The sequence below is a fragment of the Chiloscyllium plagiosum genome, chromosome 9 (assembly GCF_004010195.1).
Source record: "Chiloscyllium plagiosum isolate BGI_BamShark_2017 chromosome 9, ASM401019v2, whole genome shotgun sequence".
NCBI lineage: Eukaryota > Metazoa > Chordata > Chondrichthyes > Orectolobiformes > Hemiscylliidae > Chiloscyllium > Chiloscyllium plagiosum.
In genome coordinates, this window is record NC_057718.1 from 18,448,615 (window position 1) to 18,461,204 (window position 12,590).

The following is a 12,590-nucleotide window of genomic DNA, read 5'->3' on the forward strand; positions in this document are numbered from 1 at the left end:
TTCAATTGCTTGTTTGAATGGCCTCTCGTAATTAGGTGCAGGTAAAACCAGTCCATTTTTTGGCACAGCTTTCAAGTTTTCAAAGGCACATCAACACACTGGTGTCCACTCAAATTCCTGCCTTTCTTCATCAAATTTGTTAAAGATGCAACAATAGTGCTGAAGTTCCAAATCTACTCATGCCAGCATAATACAAAATTTCATGTTCACCCTAGGCTTGGGAAATTCCAAAATAACCCCTACTCTTACTTGAGTAATGCCGCTTGTCATTGCACCTCCACCCCTCCCCCCCCCAAAAAAAAAACCCAATGTGGCTCAAATGAGTCATCATTAAATCATAGAACCTCTACTGTTGGAAGCAGACCACTTGGCCCAGCATGTTCGCACCAACGCTCTGAAAAGTATCTCATGCAGACCCACCCCTTCCATCCTATCCCTATAACCCCACATTTCCCATGGCTTATTCACCTAGCATGCACATCACTGGGTACAGTGGGCAAGTTAGCATGGCCAATCCACCTAACCTTCATGTCTTTAGACTGTGAGAGGAAACTGGAGCACCCAGAGGAAACCCACGCAGACACAGGGAGAATATACTGGCTGGAATCAAACCAGTGTCCCTGGTGCTGTGAGGCCACAGAGCTGACCATTGAGCAAAACTGCCACTCCTTTAATTAACTTTTGGGCAGATTTACAATGCTGGCCAAACACTCCAGTCAAATGGTTAATTATTCTTCCCAAGTTTGGCTTAAAATATCCAAATCGTTGATGCAAACAATACAGTTCCACAGACCTTTAATGACATAATGGGTTAAGCATTGGGCTGTTGCTGGTGTATTTATTTTGTTCCAAACTGACATAACATTGCATTGATAAAGCATGTCTGGTGGTGACTGGGATCTATCGTCCAGTCAATCTGGTCAATCAGCCTTTTAAACAATGACCTGAGACGCTGACAATGGGGCTCCACTTTTACAATCAACCCCTCTCTTTTAGATGCTGTCTTCCTTGTTGCGCTTTCATGTTGTGGTCCTGGTTGGCTCCATGAACTGAGCCTGACTAAGTAAAATTATCTCTTTTAGGCCGTTGCAAGTAATTTTTTTTTATGAAAATAGGGTTCTATAACTTTTCAATTAGAAAGAATGAAGTAAGAATACTAATAGCTGCCCATATGCTTCCTTCAAGTTGAAGCAGCTCTCAGAGTTACACAGAGGGTTACTCTGCCTTAGCAATCGATGGCATTCCAAAGCACACAGTCAAAGATACCTTATGGTTGGGGAGTGCTAAAGTGTGTGGGGCAGCTGACTGACCACCAGCGGGATGACGGGTCATCAACCTCAATGTGTTACACACACAGGCCTGAGTGAGAAGCTGGTGGGTTCAAGCCTTATGCCAGGGATGTGAGTACAAAGTCAAGATTGGCACACCAGTGCAATACCGAGGATGTGCAGTGCTGTTGAAGATGACTCTTTTTGTATTGAATGATAAATCAGATACCATTTTGTCTCTCTGGAGAATATAAACGACCTGCTCTCTCAAGTAGACATAAAAGCTATTATTTTTTAGAAAATGAGGAAGGCTCTGTTTGGTGTCCTGGCTGATGTTGATCCACAAGCATCATCACTGAAACAGATTATCTGGGCATTTATTGTATTGCTGTTTGTGGGAGATGGATGAGTACAAATTGGCTGCTGTATCTTCTATATTATAGTCGAGACTGTGGTGCTGGAAAAGCATAGCAGGTCAGGCAGCATCCGTGGAGCAGGGCAATCCCAAAACATCGATTCTCTTGCTCCTGGGCTGCTGCCTGACCTGTTGTGCTTTTCCAGCACCACACTCTCGACTCCGATCTCCAGTATCTGCAGTCCTCACTTTCACCTCTTCTATATTACAGCAGAGGCTACACTTCAGAAGTATTTTATCGACTGCAAAGTTCTTCAAAACACCCTAAGGTCATGAAAGGTGCAACATAAAATCAAATCCTTTCTCTGTGAGAGGGTACAGACATTATTTCAATATGGTGAATGAGCCATCAGTAAAAATCATGTAGATAGATGGAGAACTTGTTGGGGGGGAGGTGATTAATTGTGCGAGGTTGCACGGATTTTGGCCAAACTGCACTTCTTAAAAGAGAGGGATCATGTAAGTTGTGAAGCTTGCCTGAAGATGCTACATTTTGTATAAATTGGAAGGAAGTGTGAACTCAGGAGTACCTTTGTATTAGACAGTGTCTCGGAGCCTTCAATCCCGGAAGGGACTTGGAGCATGAACCTTTTCCTGGTGGGTGGGAGATCAGTCCATCACACAGTAAAAGTCCAAAGTGCCAGACTATGACAGTCCAGACTCTTACCCTTTGCGCAAGCACACAAACAGATTCAATGATCTGACATGAGCTGTTGAGGTTAGACTTCCACTCACAGCTCCATTATTATCAACAGCGCCCTGGAAGCTGCAAAGACTAGTTCATGGCCCCCACTTCACTGTCTTCACACTCAATCACAGGAAACCCCTAAGCAATCTTGTCTCCTGATTCAATGACCATACACTTCACTAATCCTACTCTAGTCATTACTGTTCTCCCTCTTGCACACATCTGAAGCTTTTCCATCATGTCATCCAAAACATTTCAGACTAAACACTAATGTTCTCAACACGCCTTCAGTATACCTTTTTCCCGGCGTGCCTCCTCCCTTTTTCCAGGGCAGATTTGTGCACAATTCCAGAGTGAGGAGAGATAGTGAAGTGATCATGCTGTCTTTCAGAACATAAAAGGAAGTAAGTTTTACCTGCAATTGTATAGAGTCTTGGTCTAGAGTCTCGAGTGGCATATGCAATTTTGGTCTCCTCACCTAAGGAAAAACATGATTGCATTAGAGAGAGTGCAGTAGAGGTTCAACAAATGATTCCCACAGTGGGGCAACTGTCCTGTGAGGACGCACTGGATAGACTAGGCCTGGATTCTCCAGTGTTTCGCAGAACGAGTGGAAATCTCTCAAAAATAGGTGTTTGGCAGGATGGATGGTAAGAGGTTGATTTCCTAGGCTGGGGACATGGAGAATTAATAGTCTGAGGCTCAGAATAAAGCTATTTAAGACTGAGATGAGGAAACATATTTATTCTCTAAAACATTTGTGCATCAGAGGGTTATGAATGCATAATTGTTGAGTCTGTATATTTTCATATACTAAGAGATTCAAGGGAAATGGAGATAATGTTGGAAATAGTAGCTGAGACATATGATCAGATATCATCTTACTGAATGGTAGAGTAGGTCCTATGGGCTGAATGGCTTATTCTTGCTCCTACATCCTTATGGTAAGTTTTCCCATTGACAGAAGAGAAAGCCTTGTATATCTTTACCAGCATGCGAGCCTGAGCAATGGTAGATGACGAGGCGGATTGTTACATGCAATGATATTTTTGGACTTCTAACCATACCTTCCGTTTATGACTAAATTACACAGAGCCACACCAACTTGACCTCACCCCTCCACACACAATCTGCCTCACAGTCAGAGTCCATACTTAGTAACGACTTGCTTGTGACTTACCATCACCTTTTAGTTACTAACTAGACTTTCCAGGTTTGGGGTGCAGTCAGGGCTCAGTAGCAACAGGAAAGGAAAAGGACAATACAACCGAAGGTGCACTACTTTTGATTCTCACTTAACCATGTGTCCAGCTCATATACCTGACTGCAGGGAATGACATGGAGCGGTCAAAACTGGCTGATGCTGAAAATCGAGGTCAAAGTGTGACAGATATGGACAACCTCGATCCACATACAAGAAGGAAACCCTCCAGAGAAGGTTTGTTCTGGGTCAGTAAGAAACCATGAGGCTTACCAGGAAAGAGTTGGAATGTGCATAATATCATTGAAGGATAAGTCCAGCAGTGGCCTCATGTGAGCCACAGGGTTTAAACTCATTCTGATGATTATTAAGGCAGCAAAACATTGGTACATTGCTTGAGAAAGTGCAGCACAGCCCACAAATGGTGGAAAAGTTAGGACTCCACTGTCACTAGTTTTCATTGCCTAATAAGATGTGTTGAAATCATTTTATTTTTGTCTTTGTACATGCAAAGAGATCCTGGTATCAATAATATCATCACATGCATGACATATTGATTCTGTCAGGGTCCATTGTAAATGTCGCAGCTGCATAATAAAGGTGAATTATTGCCCAGCTCCTTTAACAACCTTTAATTGAGACATTAGTCATCTTCATACCAACCTCTTGACCTTTACATCAGCCAAAGAATTCCTGATTTTTGTTTACATTGTTTATTCTTTTTTATTTCAGAAGCACTTTTAAGTTAAACAGCAAACATCTCAAAAGATACCAAGTGCTGCAACCATAGAAAATATAAAACTTTAAACCAAAACTCACACCAGATTGTATAGTTTAAAATATATTTTTGAATTGGTTTTCTCTCCACCCTGACCTTTCTGTATGTGGTTTGTTTCTCCTGTCCTTAAGGTGAATTAAGGATCCCATTACACAAGAGGGTGGATGAACAACATTATTGCAGGCTGGTACTGATGTAACTCTGCAGACAGGCAAAAAAAAGAGCTTAGTTGAGAGCAGACTTTTTTCATTTATTCATTCCTGATGCATGACTGTCACCGGCACGACCAATATTTATTGCCCATTGTGAATTGCCTTTCAGAGGTTTATGGTGTGCCATCATTTTGGACCACAGCTTTCATGCAGTGCAAGTACATACAGGGTTCTTTCTTAGCAGTTGTCCAATTATGTTTAGGGTCTTGCTGAGCCATTTCAGGGATTGATTAAGAGACAATTTCATTGCAGTGGGTCTACGTCTTCAAAATGCGGCTGGAGGTCTGGATCAGGACTTTGACTCTTGGAGGTCGAGCCCAATGCAGTGGTGAAGGAGGTCCCCCGGCATCTGGTGCGGTGGTGAGAGCAGGCAGCCCCAGGTCTCCTGGAGAGCAGGCCAAAGTGGAGGAGATCAAGGCCTTACAGGAAGTGTGAGCCCAGCATGACTCAGCAATTAAGAAAGACTGTTGAACTTTTCATGTTAATTCTTTATTTTTACTTTATACTAAGAAGGACTGTGATGATTAACATTTGATGTTGTTTCTTTATTTTTCAACTTTGTACCTAAGATTTTACACCTAGGTACCTTTGGATCTAATATAGTGCCAGGAATGGTGACCTTGTACACTTTTCACTGTGTCCAGGTACTTTTGTATTTGAGTACAAATCTACTTTTGTTTCTAATAACCTGAATCGTTTAGTGTTTGGAATTGTTAGGAAGTTATAAATTGGCTCCAATATTCATGTAGGGGGCTGTTTTGGTACAGCGGTAGTATCCCTATGTGTGGATTCAAGTCCCACTTTCCATAGATGTGTACGATGACGAGCTCCAAACAGCTGGATTTTTTAAAAAACGCATGTCCTGAAGACATATGTCTTCCTTTAGAAGCTGGAATTGCCTGTGGGGAAACAAAACGTGCTTATCCAAACATCCTGCCGTGAGGTCACAGAGGAAGATGAAATGCTTTGACGGACTTTTGTGGCACAGTGGTAGCGTCCAGTTACATCCCACTGGGGTAAGTCAACCGCTACTATTCCCAGAGTCGTCACAAGTGTGAAAGATTTTCTCAAACTATGCAAAGTTCCCCAACTTCCTTTTCTTTCTGACTCAGTTTGACAGAAAGCAATGACCAAGTTCCTCTACTTAACAAGAATTACTATTGATTACAAACAGATTTTATCCACAGATAAACAGTAAAAACCGCTGACATATACTTGGTGAAACTCTAACCCATTATTAAACTCTCAGAGCACAGACATACACAGACACAAAAAGAACATGGGTGTTATGGGTGGAAAGAAAGACTGGGAAGACAGTTGATTGTCCCTATCTACATGCTCCACGGAGATGACCCTTTTGACTTGTCAGGACTTGCCACTGCTCAATCTTCCTTCTTCAGGCACTTTCACTTGCAGGATGCACAGAGTGACTGTTTCACAATTTAGACAGTCTCTGACTTATTTTCTAGCTGGTGAGGGGAAATAAACTGACTTCCTGCAGGTGTTTTTACTGCAGACGCCTCCTGCTCTTCCAAAGATTCAAGGGCTTCTGACCAAACATTTAAACCCACAAGTTGTACGGCTACCTGGGAGCCAAACACAAAATTGCTGACAGGCAGAAGGCCTTTGTATTTGACAACTGATCACCACTGGATAGACTAATCAGCTACATGCTGTCGGTTCCATTTCTCTTCATCCACCCCCTGACTCCAGCTTGCCTGTAGTAACTTTCTTCACTGTTTGAATAAACAGCAGTTTCAGCAACAGTTACAATGAGCATCAGGTAATTTGTTTTTAATAAGTTCAGTAACCTTTTGCAATTGCTTGGTATTAAAAACAGACTTTGTTTTCAATTCGGCCCACAGTCACAACTAGAGAAAAATAAAGAGATACAGTGTCTAACGTTCATGCTTCTGGGCCAGAAGGTCCAGGTTTAAGTTCTAGTTGTGCCAGAAATTGAGTTGATTCAAAATACTTATTCTGTTGAGGGTCTTGTATACAATGGTAGAGTCCCTACCATTGGGTCAGCTGATTTGCGCACCGCCCTCATGACCTATCTTACCTGTCCATCTTCCTTCCCACCTATCCGCTCCAAACTCCTCTCTGACATATCACCATTATCCCCACCTATCACCATTATCCTCTATCCACCTATTGTACTCTCAGCTACCTTCCCACCCCCTCCCATTTATCTCTCCACCCCCTTGACTCACAAGCCTCATTCCTGATGAAGGGCTCTTGTCCAAAACATGTATTCTCGTGTTCCTCAAATGCTGCCTGACCCACTGCGCTTTTCTAGCGCCCCACTCTCAACTCTGATCTGGGTTCCAGCCCTGACTCGGAGGTGTGACACATACAGATTGCTTAATCCAAGACTTCTGTATACTGTATGGAGCAGGTATGACAGAGGCTGATTTGGTTAAAGTCAGGCAATGATGACCACTGTCATACAAACTAGGCTGATGACTTCCATTTATCTGGCACAGTAAGTGTCAGCTTTCCATCTTGGGAATCTATCTAGACCAAGCATCAGAACTGATTTGACCGAGCTTTGACTCCTTTGGTTTACTCTTGTCCTTACTTAAATGCAACAGATTGGTGCCACTGTCTAACAGCAAGCAGCCTTCTATTGCCCAGATGAGTGGAAAGGAACACAGATCACCTCAGGGAACTGTACACTTTGTCCTCCACCAGATGCACAAATTCCTACCCCATCCTCCATGAGCAATGAGAACACAGGGAGGCAGATCCATTAAACCACTACAGCATGATAATTGGATGGTTGCGGTGGGGGGGGGGGGGGGGGTGAAGGAGGTGGGGGGGTGGTGTTGGTGTGGAGAGAAGAATAAAAATGGAAATACGTTGATGCAAATAGTTCCTGCTTCGAATAAATGTCTTGGGGAGAGGTGTAGTATGAGGAATTAATTGCTGCTATGCTAATACCTCAAGTGCATCATCAATGATGTCAGATGATCTCAGCACAAGTGGAACTGAAACCTGAGGGAAGGGGTTTCTAAATGATTGCTGCTGGACTTGGCCTCTCTAAGTAGCAGAAACAATCCATTAAGGTTCACTTAAGGGCAGCACACTCGTTAACATTGCTGCCTCACAGCACCAGGGACCCTGGTTCAATTACAGCCTTGGGCGACTGTCCGTGTGGAATTTGCATATTCTCCCCATGTCTGAGTGGGTTTCTTTCCACAGCCCAAAGATGTGTAGGTTAGGTGCATTAGTCAGGGGAAATGTAGAGTAATAGGGTGGGGGAATGGGTCAGGGTGGGTTACTGTAAGGAGGGTCAGTGTGGACTTGTTGGGCCAAATGGCCTGTTTCCACACTGGAGGAATTCTATTATTTACACTAGAATGGTTTCCAGTCCTTATCTGACAGAAGCATCCAGAGTCTGGATTGTGTTGTTCACAACCAACCAAGAAGGTACATTGGAAGGTCTCATCCAAGGACAGCACCTCTCTCAGTGCAGCACTCTGCCAGTACCACACTGGACAATCAGCTTGGGCTTTTGTGGTTGAAGCTTGTATTGGAACTCAAAACCACAACCGTCTGAAAGTGTGACCAAAGCAACAGTTGATATAAAACTTAATTGGCATTATCCTGTTAACAATGAACAAGAAGGGGTTCCAGAATACAAAACAGGAGTCTGCCATTTCAGAGAGGGGCAAACTCAATCAAAAGGCCCTTCAGGGAGGCCCAGATGGAGGAAGGGGCTATCTGCTTTGAAGATTGAAATTAAGGCTGGCGATAAAGAGGATACTAGGAGAAAGTGAGGACTGCAACATTTATTCTGCATTTGACCTGTAGTGGTGGTGACAAAGAAGAATTCACAGTTGCTGTTAAATGATGGGTCTTTGATTTACATTGATTTGTGTATCACTTACAAACAGGCATTAGTTAACCTGTTTAAAGGGTTCTACTGATGCTGAAATAATTCGCTGGGGAATATAGTCTGAAAAGGCTACCTCTGACATTGTACATTTGGAAGAAGATTCCACATTTATGCAGGTATGAGAAGAGAAAGTCAGAGATCGACATGCTCCTGGGCACAGTGGGTTACAGGAGCAGGAAGCCTGACTGTGTTATTCTTCCTGTCTAATAAATCGGCATGGAACTAAAGCATTATCGGCATGGAACTAAAGATATCAAACTTTACAGCAATCACTACAGTGAATCTGATGCATTTACAAAGCGCAGCATTAAGTAACACTCTAAGTCAATAAATGGACTGACTGCTCCCCTCCAGTCTGATCTCTTTCATCGCCAGAAGCTGATCAGTGCCAAAGCCATTGGCTTAGATTAAGACCGCATGCACTGCACACTCTGCTCTGCAGATGTTCCTGAATATTTAGATGGAATTAATAAGAGGATGTTAGAAAGCACCAGTGAAGAAGTTTTGGTGAGTCGCCAACTATCTATAACAGCACTTACTTATGTATCCATTCAACACTCAAAGTATGAGGTATAATTCAGTAATTCAGATTTTTTTTGCAGTCTTCACACCTCTGTTTGGAAATGCCACCCACAGGAATAACTTCAAATATTGGAGTTATAATGCAGTGGTATTAATCACAAATTATGGGAGTTCAAGATCCAAACAAATCTCATAAAGTAGTCAGAATGCAAATGGAATTGGCTGAACTATTGTCAGGAAGTAATGGGTCAATTACAACAAGTGAGATCATCAAATAATTGCAGTCGAGAGTGAGATCACCAAAACCCACTGATAATTAGAATTCTTTAGTTCCACTGTTTTCCCAGCACCTTACTTTCTGAAGGGTTAGAGGTGATGTCGCTGAGTTGCAACCCACATGATCAGTGAATCACAGCTTTGGAATTTATGAATCATCTGTTGGAGATATCATAAGAATGCTGTAAGGGTGACCAAGTCGGAAAGTGATGAAGTGTGGGAGGAAGTGGGAGATTGGACAAGTGAAGATAAGCAATGTGACTGCAAAAGCAGCTAATGTGAGTAGGATTCAGGGCCAGAACTGTCAGAAATGGGGTAAGCTAACAGGCCTAAGCACTAGAACACTCGACAACATTTCTTTGAAAGAAGAACTCAGCAGGTACTGAGTTAGGAATGGACTGGTCCTAAAGACTAACATGATCAGATTCTTCAAGGACAATCATGATTTGTTTGTTTCTGGAACTGAATGCCATCAGTACAACAAATCAGTCTAAAAAAAAATTATCAGGCATTGGGATGTGATCTTTCGGATCTGGTAGCAGCAGGCCTGAAGGTGGGAAGTGAACTGAGTTACACAGGATGGTGTCAAACCAGAACCCCACTTCCTTCCTGACCTAAAGACCCTAGCACAACATTTGCAGAAAATCCAAGAGAAATGTCACAGTTTAGAGGTTTTAAGTCCCTGTATGGGTTGATCTGTCACCAAGGTACAAAGTTTGCTTCGAGCAAGGTGTTTATTTCTGATGTGACAATACTTATGTTTGCCCTCCCCCCACCCCCATAACATAAAAACTAGATATGGGTAATGTGTGCTGAAAGATTCAACAACAATTATTACAGCTTCTCATGTATACATGCATTGAGTGTCACAGGCCTTTCAATGGTGGGCTGATAAAACAGTTCAATGCCTCTATCTGCATGTCATGCTTCAAATGGCCTCAGTTAAGGTAGGATCTGAGATTTTGATATCATTAAATTGCATGCTATAACATGGTAATGATATTGTGAGCATGCGTCTTTAATTATACAGTATTAGATTAGATTCTCTACAGTGTGGAAACAGGCCCTTCAACCCAACCAATCCACACCGACCCTCCGAAGACTGACCTACCCAGACCCATTTCCCTTGACTAATGCACCTAACACTGTGGGTAATTTAGCATGGCCAATTTACCTGACCTGCACATCTTTGGACTGTGGAGGAAACCCATGCAGACACTGGGAGAATGTGAAAACTCCACACCGACAGTTGCCTGTGGCTAGAATTGAACCTGGGACCTGGTGCTGTGAGGCAGCAGTGCTAACCACTGAGCCACTGAAACTGTGAGACATAGCACAGCATCCTTCTTTAACCAAAGACGTTTTAAAACATCGCAGAGAAATATATATGGTTATGTATAGTCACATGTTGTCAATTCGATCATTATACAGATAGAGGAAACAGAGTTTACAAGATTAACACTTCAAACAGCAAAATAATACTTTGGAGGTTTCGCAAGTCATCCTGATTGATACTTCCATACCTATCTTGAGAGGTATTTGTTGTGTGCAATTGTTCTCGATTGACAATTATTTCTGATCTTGCTGCTGACTGCTTTTATTCAACAGCAACCACATAATCATCATTGTCAGTGTTTTCTTCCTCACTATGTTCATCAATGATTGGCATGGCTGAGCTGGATTCTGTTCCTCCATAATGCTGCACAGTGATCAGGTATCACCTTGTGAAAAAGTAACCAAAGAACTGCAGATGAATCAGAAATAAAAACTGAAATTGCTGAAAAACTTCAGCAGGTCTGGCAGCATCTGTGGTGAGAAATCAGAGTTAACATTTCGCGTCCTGTGATCCTTCCTCAGAACTGAGCACCTGCAATTCTTTCAGCTTTTATTTCATATCTGAGTCTTCTACAGAGCTTCTTTACTGAACATACTCATGTGGGAAATTCTTTAGCTCTGCGTCTTTTACAATATTGTTATCCCAGTCTGGATTAGTACATACATTGAAACATGCTAGTACATATACTGGATTATACAGATTGAGTCTGTATTAGCACTGAGTCTGCATTAGTACCTATTCTAAATACCATACAGTATATTCACCTCGCTGACATTATTTTATTTTGTTCCATTATATCTTTCCCACCAGTCTGTGGCTAATAAAATACACCCAGCAATGTTACTCCAGGTCTTTCTTTTCTCACAAAACAGATTCTATCCTTGACCCCTCTTGGACATCTCTTCAATTTCAGCAATATAATATTTCCCTTAATAGCTCCTGCCACTCCTTTCTATCCCTATCTGGACACCTTGAACATCTTTTATCCAGACATGTTTAATACTGTTTTTAAGCCTGGATTCTATTGTCGCCACAGGTTCATAAATCTGCTTGGTTTTTCTTTCACTTTAAAATCAGGATGACAATTTGTTTCTTTTAAGAAAGGAGAGACAGGGCTTCTCACTTGACAGAACGTAGATTTTAAGCAGAAAGCCTTCTGGTTGTTTGACTTGCAAAACATTACTCACAGAAAGAGGTGCTGTTAGTTTTCAGAATAGTTTGAATTTGAAGCGTATTGTCTACCTGATCTTCAAGAATGCTTCCAAGTGTCAACCACTAAGAACATTGATTCTTTTATAAAGGGCCACTGATGTTTACTATCTCAGCAGGGAACCACCTCATTCCACCATGATGTACACATTTCCTCCAGTACAGTGTACACAACTGATGCAGCAACACTTACATTAGCTCCTATAATGTAAGAACTAGATGTGAGTGATGTCGCACTAAAGGATTCAGCAAGCTTTTACTCCAGTTTCTGATGTATGCACACAAGCAATTCAATGTCTGGGCTATTATTAAGTTATTCAGTCACATACTGTAGCACACCTCTATCAGTGTTACATGCTTCATGTGACTCCAGTAAAGATGGAGCCTGAGATCTTTACACCATTGAATCATCTGCTACAATATAGTGATGATATAATGAACATGTCTCTAAAGGATATACTAGCAGTGAGACAAAATACAACTGATAACGAGACTGTGATGTCTGGAATAAGGCTTGCCGTCTGCAGAAATGTTGAACAAGTTGGTGTGTAAGGAAATAGAAAGGAGGATTGCAGGACTCTTGCGGTGTAGTGGTAGTGTCACTCCCTCTGAGGCAGGAGAACTGGTTTCAGTTCTACCTGCTCCACAGCCATGTAATAACATCTCTGAACTGGCTGTTTACAAATCCTTGAGGGAGTTTGTGTGGCACAGTAGGCAGTGTACCTGCCTCTAAGCCAAAAGTGCTGGGTTCAAGTCCTTGATCCTCAGGACTTGATGGCTCAGA